The sequence below is a fragment of the Eptatretus burgeri genome, chromosome 8 (genome assembly GCF_056783735.1).
Source record: "Eptatretus burgeri isolate ZD-2024b chromosome 8, Ebu_testis_v1, whole genome shotgun sequence".
NCBI lineage: Eukaryota > Metazoa > Chordata > Myxini > Myxiniformes > Myxinidae > Eptatretus > Eptatretus burgeri.
This window is the reverse complement of record NC_140968.1, coordinates 19,488,505-19,499,811: the sequence shown is the minus strand read 5'-3', so window position 1 is coordinate 19,499,811 and position 11,307 is coordinate 19,488,505. Positions and strand designations below refer to the sequence as shown.

At 44.7% G+C, this 11,307-nt stretch overlaps 2 long non-coding RNA genes across 3 annotated transcripts in view; one reads left to right on the top strand and one right to left on the bottom strand.

Annotated features, from left to right (window-relative positions):
- LOC147021250 (uncharacterized) overlaps positions 1-6,140 on the bottom strand; it is a 42,978-nt gene extending 36,838 nt beyond the window's left edge. The window contains exon 1 of the long non-coding RNA XR_015060728.1: positions 6,015-6,140. This is a non-coding gene — a long non-coding RNA (uncharacterized LOC147021250). The remainder of the gene's footprint in view (positions 1-6,014) is intronic.
- Positions 6,141-6,418: 278 nt separating this feature from the next.
- Positions 6,419-11,307, top strand: part of LOC147021248 (uncharacterized) — a 228,381-nt gene continuing 223,492 nt past the window's right edge. For both annotated transcript variants that reach the window (XR_015060730.1, XR_015060729.1), the window contains exon 1: positions 6,419-6,639. This is a non-coding gene — a long non-coding RNA (uncharacterized LOC147021248). The remainder of the gene's footprint in view (positions 6,640-11,307) is intronic.

Below are 11,307 nucleotides of genomic sequence, written 5' to 3'. Positions count from 1 at the left end.
CTGATATGTCACCTGGATATAGATGAAAGAAGAAGCAAACTTGCTATTTCTTTACAAGACACAAATTTACTGACAAAGAGGACAACCCAATGCTTCTTCTGGTCATGCTTCAAAATCTATTAAGCATACTAGTTTGAGCAGTGTCGTGTTTGACATGTGTGTTTTGTCAAACAACCACAACAGAGCCAAAAGTCCATGAAAAACTTCTGAAGTGCCAATGACTGCTAATATTGGGGCAAAAATCCCCCCCAAAATTGTGACCTGTAGGTGATTCTTCTTCTTTTTGTGTATAGCAGCTTAGCTGCCAGGGTAGCTATCATTTCTTGGAAGTGTGACTGTTGCTGATGCAGTGCCCCTCTAGCAGTACACACGGGTACTCATTTTGCTAGCCTCGGAAGGATGACAGGCTGAGTTAACTCCCTGGTGTATTAATTCAGGGGCCAACAAGGGCTTGAACTCAGGACTCCAAGCCACCACCTTAACCACTAAGCCAACACCAGGCTCTGTAGATGATTGACATACAAATGAAAAAAAATCACTCATAGAGCGAGACTTGGCAAAACAGAACAAAGGAGAACCTCACTTAGTAGTGCACATACTTCTGCCCGGCTGAACACTTTATGTTTTGTATTCCACTGATGAGCTGGATCTGAAACAAGATCGAATCCGATTGTTCTTGTCACCGAACCAACTCATTCACCTAGTTTTTGTCATTACTCGTCCACAACTCAACTTTTTGAGTTATCATGATATATATATATATATATATATATATATATATATATATATATATATATATATATATATATATATATATATATATATATATATATATATATGTCTGTAGGTTTTGGCCATATCAATTTTAGAAACCAGACCTACGTTGACCTTTTGACCTTAACAATAATTAGTGGTTCATTTCATTGACCTGATATGCAAATGCTCTTCAACTTTCAAGTTAATCAGATGGAAATTTAAGATTTTAAAAATTTGGTCTATGTTGACCTCTTGGCATATGTTGACCTCAAAAATAATATTTGCTTGAATTCAGTGACCTGATATGCAAATGCTCTTCAAATTTCAAGTCAATCAGATGAAAATTGCCATTTTTTGAAATATGGACGATGATGATGTTTTGACCCCAAAATAAATAGGATTCTATCGGACCACCAACTCCACCGTTTGGTGAAGTTTCGTGAAGATTGGTTTAAAATTGTGACCTCGAGGGAATTAAAGGTGAGCGGACAGACAAACGGAAGTGATCAACAAAGTGAAGTGATACTTATTTAAAAAAAAAAATTCCAAGTAACAAACAAACAGACAGACAGAATAACGCATAAGACCAACCAATATAATTGAAAAATCTTCAAGTAATAAATATAAAAATACACCCGTGCGGGAGTGACGGTCATCTCTGCGAGAAATAATAGGAGTCACAAACCGAGAGTTAACGAATACCAAGCACGAGAACGACGTTTACAAGCATGAGTTCCTGTTACTAGGGTGTAGTGTTCTCGGGTCAGGAGGGATTTTTGGCCAACTTTGAAGTCACATGACGCGAAAACGAAAGCGAATATCGAAAATCCGGCCCGACCAAATCTAGATATTGTCCCATAGATTCATATGCCACAATCAAATTCAAGATAACTTAAGAAATGTAGGAGGAGATAGATTTTGAAAATCGTCGTTTTGCAACGACATGAAGCAGTTTTCACAAAATTCAAAGTCACGTGACGTGTACGTATTCGAAGATATCGGTATTCTTTCGAATGGACGTGAAAGACAAGGTCAGCTGCTATGCAATGACACCATTCACTAACTTTTACCATGCCCAGTAGAGAATATATAGCCTCCTGAAGGTAGGGCAGTTTTTGCAAACTTTGAAGTCACGTGACGCGAAAACGAAAGCGAAATTCGAGAATCCGTCCCAACCAAATTTAGATATTGTCCCATACATTCATATGCTACCATCAAATTCAAGATCGCTTGAGAAATGGCGGAGGAGATAGAATTTGAAAATCATCATTTTCGCAACTTCAAAGGCCTCGTGACCTTGACCTTGACCTTGACCTTCGGTGACGTTGAAAGTCATACCATCGTGTACGTCTCATTGACCTCTATCAGGATCACTAATGACCAGATCTCCCGCTTCAACTTCATTGTGAACGGATGGACGGACGGATCGAAGGACATCGACACCCATATTATTAGGTCATGCTCGAAGAGATGACCTAAAAATGGGAAATATGATACTACTAATCCTACTACTACTACTACTACTACTACTACTACTACTACTACTGCTGCTACTGCTGCTACTACTACTACTACTACTTCCTTAATGGCTCCAATTTTTCCCACCATCATTTTGATTAGAGGAACATTTTTGGCACAAGCCTTTCACTTACCGGCTGGCGTGGCCTGACATTCGACTGAAAGTGATTTGGCCAGGAATTCTTAATTTTTTCAGGATGCCACGAATTAAATCACCGACTTCACGAAAGACACCGCAGCATCCTTAAGGTCCATCATTGACCAGTGCTGGCAGATGGGTCCTCAAACTTCATGATCCTTCCAATCGACGGTGTACACATTGATTCTCGCCCTGATGCAAAAGACCAGGGTGGTAGTTTATAGTTCGGTCGAGAGTTAAACCCCGGCTCGACAGCTCAAAGATGAGTGCGGTATCTCTCGGCTATCCTGCCAGCCAGGAAGAAGTAATATGGACAGTACATTTGTACATCAGGAAAGAAAGGTAATTTGTCACGTGGTAAGAACACAGATGCTGATTCCATGAGCCTCGACCATGAATGCAAAAGAGAGAGAAAAAAAGGTTTAAATATCCTTGTGGGTATTTAAATATCCAGAACCTTGTGGGTGATGCTTGATGAATTTGCACATACACGGCGGTTTCAACTTTCGGCCAAGCGGTCCTTTGCACACAGTCTTCACTGATTCATTGTAAAGTCCATTCGGTAAATACATGTAAAGTACATGATGACAGTCCATTTCAGCTTTTCCTTTCATGTGACCACAGTTCATCAGCCTACAATGTGATGGCGTTGTCAGCATGGTAATTTGGCCAAATTCGAATGTGTGCTTTCATTGGTTGCAGCCACAAATTGTCATTACTGCTGCAATTCCTTTCTCGAATAAAGATGAAATTACACGAGACTTTTATCTTCACTTGTCAGAAACGTTTTCTCTAAAACACCCCACGTGACTTGGCATTCACACTTTTTAAATGTCTCACTTTGGCCTTGTGTTCAGGCATGTTTCAAAGATTACAATTTTTCATATCTTCACAATGGCTTAATGTATTTCTCCTCTCTTGCATTGAAGCTTTGAAGGACAAATAGGTATATTGAGTTCATTTTAAGAAATACCTGCTCAGCAATGTTCTCAAGGCCATACATCCAAAAGCAGTCTATCAAGCTCTCCTTTTAAGCTTCACAAGGTTGATTGACCAACATTATGCTTCTGCTTGTTTCCCTTTCTCCATGCTCACTGCATCTGCACGTGCTACACATTTTTTTTTCCTTCACTAGTTGCTATTAATATTCACCTTTGCTGAGTTTGCTTGTAAGAACCGTCAGGCACTGGTAACCTGGCAAACAAAACAACCTTCAGACAACAGACTATTAATGTGAGAAGGTTTGATTGACTCGAAGCGCTTTCCAAACAAAAATAAATTGCATTTCATGTACTTGTGATATATGTAACACGTGTGTATATGTAACATATTGCTGCGGATCCGGGGTTCGAGGTTCGCCACAAGGGGAAGAATTTGGGTCCCTCCCGAACGCCCGGTCCTGAGGCTGCCGGGCACAGATAACTCCGCACACCGGCAGGTTGCTAAGCAACCACGAATGCCGATTGGCACGGGAAATCCGGGCAGGGTTACACTACCTCATGTGATACCTTACCTGTGGACGGCCGGCTAATCGGGGTCAGTGCCCTGAGCGCACACTCGGATTACTGCCGAGCGTTACAATGAATGTGTGCTGGCCGACAAAGTAAATTATTGGGGTAGAACATCCCATCTCACCTTACTTGTACACTGCATTGGACCAATAAAGGAAAATACAACTGAGACAGATTGGAAATGGGAACAAACAATTATATATTACTCGTACATGCCCGTACGTGCGTGGCTGAACATGCAAAAAACAAAAAACAAAACCCCCCCCCCAAAAAACAACAAAAATAAGCATTTCAAACAACCACACAGGCCGTTCCTTCGCTCTCGAAACCGACGACTGGATTGGGGCATTGTGTTTATCGCATAATGCGCATAAGAAATCGAGAAATTATTAGAATACATAAAGTCATCACTATCCGGAAGTCCGTACGTTGCAACCCGTAATGGGGAACGAGGCTGAGAATCTCTTCCCCATCGGCAACGCCTACGCAGCAACGTGTCCTTTCATTGGTTGGTAAATAAATGGCCATAACTTGGGAAGCACTTGTCCGATTAATATCAAACCTTGAAAAGGCACATCCTCAGGTCCCAGCAATATACCTGGCAAGTTTCAAATAGATCGGACCAGTGGTTGTTGAGAAACAGCGGTCACAGACACACATACACACACACACACACACACACACACACACACACACACACACACACACACACACACACACACACACACACACACACACACACACACACACACACACACACACACACACACACACACACACACACACCTGGAATTATATATAGATAGACAAGCCGGTAGGCGACAAGGGATTTGCTAGGATCGAAGCGCTGGATACGATGCTTTTCATTCTGACCGATCCACCGACGAAGATTCATTGCCAAGACGTATTGGTTCACATACAATTGCTCCTCTGCCTGGCAAGATTTTTCCTATTGCGTATTTTGACAGCTGGCACTCATAAAAAATGACGGTAAATAGACACCCGATTTTTGAAGGACTACCATTTGAAAAATAAAACCTAAATCAAAAATCGGCTCGAGTAAAATTTTCTAAATATCTCGAAGTGTTTAATTCCGAAGTCTCGTTTCTCCACATTCAAAACTGAATGACAAGCATTGAAAATAGTGAACGCGGTTTTTCGGCCGCTGCATAGCAACGGGTGGTTGCTTAGCAACGGAACTCAAACGCGCACATTCCCAGGCCATATGGCACCTGAGCGCCAAGTTTCTTCGAAATCGGTTTGTGCTGTGGAGCCTCGCGTTGCACACACACACACACACACACACACACACACACACACACACACACACACACACACACACACACACACACACACACACACACGGAAAACCCGATAAACGTCTCTCAATGTTCTTGTTTGACCACCTCTTGAGCCACACGTTATTTTTCATAAGCCACACCCACTTTTTATAAGCCACGCCCACTTTCCGGAAGCCACTCCCACTTTTCATCAACCATGTCCACTTTCCCTAAGCTCCGCCCACTTTCCTAAGCCCCTCATAAAAAATGACGGTAAATAGACACCCGATTTTTGAAGGACTACCATTTGAAAAATAAAAGCTAAATCAAAAATCGGCTCGAGTAAAATTTTCTAAATATCTCGAAGTGTTCAATTCCGAAGTCTCGTTTCTCCACATTCAAAACTGTAGGACAGGTATTGAAAATAGTGAACGCGGTTTTTCGGCCGCTGCATAGCAACGGGTGGTTGCTTAGCAACGGAACTCAAACGCGCACATTCCCAGACCATATGGCACCTGAGCGCCAAGTTTCTTCGAAATCGGTTTGCTGGTTTGTGCTGTGGAGCCTCGCGTTGCACACATACACACACACACACACACACACACACACACACACACACACACACACACACACACACACACACACACACACACACACACACACACCGACAATAAGGGATATCAAGCGAACCCAATAAACACACAAGCAAGCAATCATTTAAAAGCAAGAAAGTAAAAAGACTGGGTGCCTGGACCCAGTAGGCGAGTCCTCTCTGGCGTCCCAGATATGTGAGCTCGATGTGCGACTCACCCTCCTCTGCCTCAGATTCTTCCTCCTCAGGCCCCCGTCGATGCGGCGCCGCCGTTCCTCCTCCTCGTCCTTCGTGGCTGACAGGATCGAGAGGGCAGGATGACGGCCGTGGAAAGAGTACGTTCTTTTTTTCCACAGAAGCTCAACAACAACGACTCGTGAAACTTTTCTTTCTTTTCCCTCACACATTTTTGTTCCTTCCCTCACGAGCTTTCTCAGTCTTCTGCTCATGCGATCTTGTCCCGCTCGTTCTTCCTTTCTGCTTCTTCTTCACGTCAGCTTTCTCCCCCTCCCCCCTCCCCACAAGTCTTTCCCCCCTCTCATTTCCCTTCATTGGTCATCGAAGCCCCCACCCCGCCCCTCACGAGCCAAAAGCCGAAACGAGAGCCCCCAGCCTCCTCCTTCACGCGGAACACGGCCAGTCACACTGTTTTTCACTGCACCACGTCCGCAAAAGCACCGCGCCTCGCAGGCCTTGCCGAGCACAAGCGCCATGAACACGCATGTGAAACGTGACACGAGCATACGAGAGCATCCGGTGGGTTATCAAGCAATGCGCGGATGGAGGGAACACGGAAAGGGGCCCGCACGACCGAGGGATGACCGAACGGCCGCAGGATTGAAGGTAAGACCGATGGGGTGAAGGAGGGATTGTTGAAAGGATGTTTGATGGAGGGGAGATTATTGATGGACCGTTGAAATGGGCCGATGGAGTATAATTGGAGGGATGATCGAAAGTAATGGAGGGATTGAAACAGAACGATGGTGAGAAGGAATAAAGATTGAAAGGACAGAAGGAGAGGGGGGAACACATTACACGGGACAAACAGCCGAGCCAACGCATGCCCCTCAAAAAGCCCTTCGACAAGGGACCAAGGCCTATCCATACAAAGACTAATGAAATAACTGATCCTCAAGTCACTGACGTGTCTATATATACTCTCCCCCTGGGGTAAGTTATCCAAAACCATATATATATATATATATATATATATATATATATATATATATATATATATATATATATATATATATATATATATATATATATACTGTATATGCACATATACACGTATGCATATGCACATACACTACGCGGCCAAAAGTAAGTGGACACCTGCTCGTCCAAAATGTCATCCCAAAATCATGGGCATGAATATGGAGTTGGTCCCCCCCCCCCGCCCCCTTTGCTGCTATTACAGCCTCCACTCTTCTGGGAGGCTTTCCACTAGATATTGGAACATTGCATTGCTGCGGACATTTGCTTCCATTCAGCCACAAGAGCATTGGTGAGGTCGGGCACTGGTGTTGGGCAAATATGTCTGGCTCGCAATCAGCGTTTCAATTGATCCCAAAGGTGTTTGGGGTTTAGGTCAGGGCTCTGTGCAGGCCAGTCAAGTTCTTCCACACCGATCTCGACAAATTATTTCTGTATGGACCTCGCTTTGTGAAACGGGGGCATTGTCATGGTAAAACAGGAAAGGGCCTTCCCCAAACTGTTGCCACAATGTTGGAAGCACAGAATCATCTAGAATGTCATTGTATGCAGGAGTGTTAAGATTTCCCTTCAATGTAACTGAGGGGCCTTGCCCGAATCATGAAAAACAGCCCCAGACCATTATTCCTCCTCCAGCAAACTTTGCAGTTGGCACAATACATTCAGGCAGGTAGCGTTCTCCTGGCATCCGCCAAACACAGATTCACCTGTCGGACTGCCAGATGGTGAAGCTTGGATCACTCCAGAGAACGTGTTTCCACTGCCCCAGAGTCCAATGGTCATGAGCTTTAAGGCCCGGTCACACCTTGACGTTTTAGCCAACGTATGCCGATTTTTGAATTTTTTTTCTAAAACGCTGGCAAACGTTGAATACGTTATGGGTAAGTTTTGATAACATTAAGAGCACGCTGGCATACGTCGTAGTACGTTGCCATAAGTCGTTGTACGTTGGCTTTAAACGTTGTACTTTTCGGTTGTCCTCAAATTTTTTCATGCTTGAAATTTCACGACGTATGCCGGCGTATGACTCAGACGTTCCGCTACGCTGGCCACAAGTTGTAGGCACGGTCTGCGATCGTTGACAGACGTCAACACATGCTACTTGTAAGTTAATCGTAAGTTGAGACACGCCGAGGTAATGTTTAGCGTACCCGAAACTTATTTCTAACCTATGATTAACGTGTTGTTGGCACGTTACGCGATCATTGACACACATCGACAGACGTTACTTTTAAGTTACTCATAGGCTGAAAGACGTCGGTATAATGGATCGTCCTTGCGTCAGCGTCCACGGCCACGGCCAGGACACTTATTTGCAGCATTCTTCAAACTTTTCTTCGGCATGACGAGGATGTTCACACTTCGATGTCTAGCTTGGCTATGATTCCAATTGTCCATCGGCAGCGTCTATTTAAAATAGTCGAGTTTGAGCGTTTTAACACGTTCAGAAGAAACGCTTCAAATTTCCAAACCCCAGCGTCAAAAAAAAACAAAAAACAAAAAAACAAAACAAAACAAACAAAGGCGAGTGACAGCAAATCATCAACTCATCCTGGGAATTCTTTCAAAGAAACTTGCTCTCCCTCATGCACAGATTTATCCCCTCTCGTGTTCAGTTGTCTTACCCTTCCTCCCGCCCTTGGTTTACTGAAGCTTGTGGTGAGGCAGTTGTCCTGAAACAACTTGCCTTTGCCTCATGGAAAGCAAACCCAACTGAGGGCAATCTCAGTTCTTTCCACAAAGCTCGGAACAAGTGTGTATCTACCCTCAGGAGAGCCAGAAAACAACATCTTTGTCATCTCAAGTCTGAACTCTCAAACCTCTCTCCCTCCTCAAAATCCTGGTGGCGTTTAATCAAATCTGTTTCTGGTGTATGTTCCCCCTCCATCCCCTCCCTTACCTCAAATGGCCGCACTGCTGATTCCACACGTGATAAAGCTGAATGTCTAAACTCGGTGTTTGCAGCTAAATCTTGTGTCCCAAACCCATCACTATCTCTACCCACTTTACCCAGTCGCACCCAACTGTCCCTGGACTCTGTATCCTTTTCTCCTGACAAGGTGGAGAGCTTGCTTTCAAACCTCGAGTCAGATTCTGCAACCGGTCCAGACGGCATCAGCCCACGTGTCCTCAAAGCCTGCTCTTCTGCTCTTGCTCACCCTCTCTCTGTTCTATTCACCCTCTCATTTTCCCAAGGTCATCTGCCATCTGCTTGGAAATCTGCTAACATCACTGCCCTGCATAAAAGGTGCAAAAACAGATCCCTGTAACTACAGACCAATCAGCCTTCTCCCAATCATCAGCAAGGTTATGGAATCCATCATTGCTTCAGACATGAAATCCTTCCTCTTCTCCAATGGCTTGATTTCCAATCATCAATTTGGTTTCAGACCAGGTCACTCTACCCTGGATATGCTGCTACTGCTCTCCCATCAATGGATGGAGGTCCTCAATGCCAGACAGGAAATCCGAGCCGTATCCCTGGACATATCACGTGCTTTTGACACAGTCTGGCACCCTGCCCTACTCACCAAACTCTCTTCCCATGGTATTCAAGGCCATCTCCACTCATGGCTCGCAGACTTCCTCTCCTGTCGCAGTCAACGTGTGGCCCTAAATGGAGTTCTTTCATCCCCTCTTCCTGTGCAGGCTGGAGTTCCTCAAGGTAGCGTTCTGGGCCCTGTTCTTTTTCTGGTTTTCATCAATGATCTCTCGGACTCTCTGGAAAATCCTCTATTTCTCTTTGCCGACGACTCCACCCTCTGCCGTACCATCTGTCATCCCTCAGACCGGCAAGCAGCAGCTTCTTCGCTCACTGCAGATCTGGATAAAATCACAAACTGGTCCAACACGTGGAACATGTCTTTCAATCCACACAAATCTCACACTCTCACGATGTCTCTTCGAAAGGACCGTTTACAAAACCCCCCCATCCACTTTCTCAACAATCCTCTGGAAGAAGTCTTTTCTTTCAAGCTTCTGGGTCTCACTATCTGCCATGACCTTTCCTGGGAAAGTCACATTTCCAACCTTGCCTCCAAAGCCAGTCGCCGACTGGGAATCCTCCATCGTGCAAAGTCCTTCCTCGGCCCTCTTGAGCTCCTGACTACTTACAAAGCTTTTGTCCGTAGCCTGATGGAGTACTGCTCTCCCCCTCTGGGCTGGTGCTCCTGCCTCCCACCTTTCTCGACTTCACGCTGTCGAAACCAGGGCTTTTAAGATCATTGGCATCTCCCGCAATGAAGCTGAGTCTTTGGGCCTCTCACTCAATCACCGCAGGTTGGTCGGTGGTCTTTCTGTCTTCTACCGACTCCTCTCCAGCCTTGCCCCCCCTGCTCTCTCTGCGATTTGTCCCAACCACATTTCCACAGGGCGCTCAAGGTCCGCCAACAACCCCTTCTGGTAAAACTACCAAAATCACGAATCACTGCTCATCTTCACTCTTTCATTCCTCTTTTTTCCCGCCTTTGGAATAAACTTCCTCACTCTATTCTTTCCCATTCTTCCCTCCAGGCTTTCAAAACAGCTGTTCACCACCACCTCTTATCTTCCCCCATCCAAATCCTCGATCTTTTCTACCCCCGATAATCCACCCAAGCCCACTTCCTTAAATTCTCCTGCTTTCCTTCCTGAAAGTCCCTGTAATGTCCATCTTCTCTTCGCCATGTTCCCCGTCCCACCCGCATCCCTCACCCCTCCACAGTTCACCTGTGTCTGTTCCCCAATGTTTTGTCCCTTCCACTCCCACCCCTCTTGTCTCATGCCTCCTTGCTGTGAGTTGTGTGTTAGCTCTCATACGAGCCTCGACCAAGGTATACAAAAAAAAAAAAAAAAAAAATAAAAAAAAAAAAATTAAAATCGTTCATTGTAAACAATGAAACTAGCTGAGTGGTACCATTTCAAAGTCGTTGAGTGTAAAAAAAATCCAATTGTTGAGCGCAAGCGTCTACTTTCAATAGTGGAGATGCAGCCATTTAAATCGTTGAGTGGCAGCCTATGAACCGACCCGTGGACACGCGGACGCAAGGACGATCCCTCATAACCCACACCCTCCCCCTCACACCCACCTACTACTGCCAACATGAACAAACTACTACTAATACTAATACTAATACTGATACTGATACTGATACTGTTACTGCTGACATGGACATCAACTCAAAAAGGAACTCGAAAACACTGTTGGGTTCCCCTTTTATGAACACCATTTTTATATACCAATTCCCAAAACCGCTGGGAACACGTCTTTATATGGCAGTTGTAAGCGAGAAACACATTCATTTTTTTTTTTTTTTG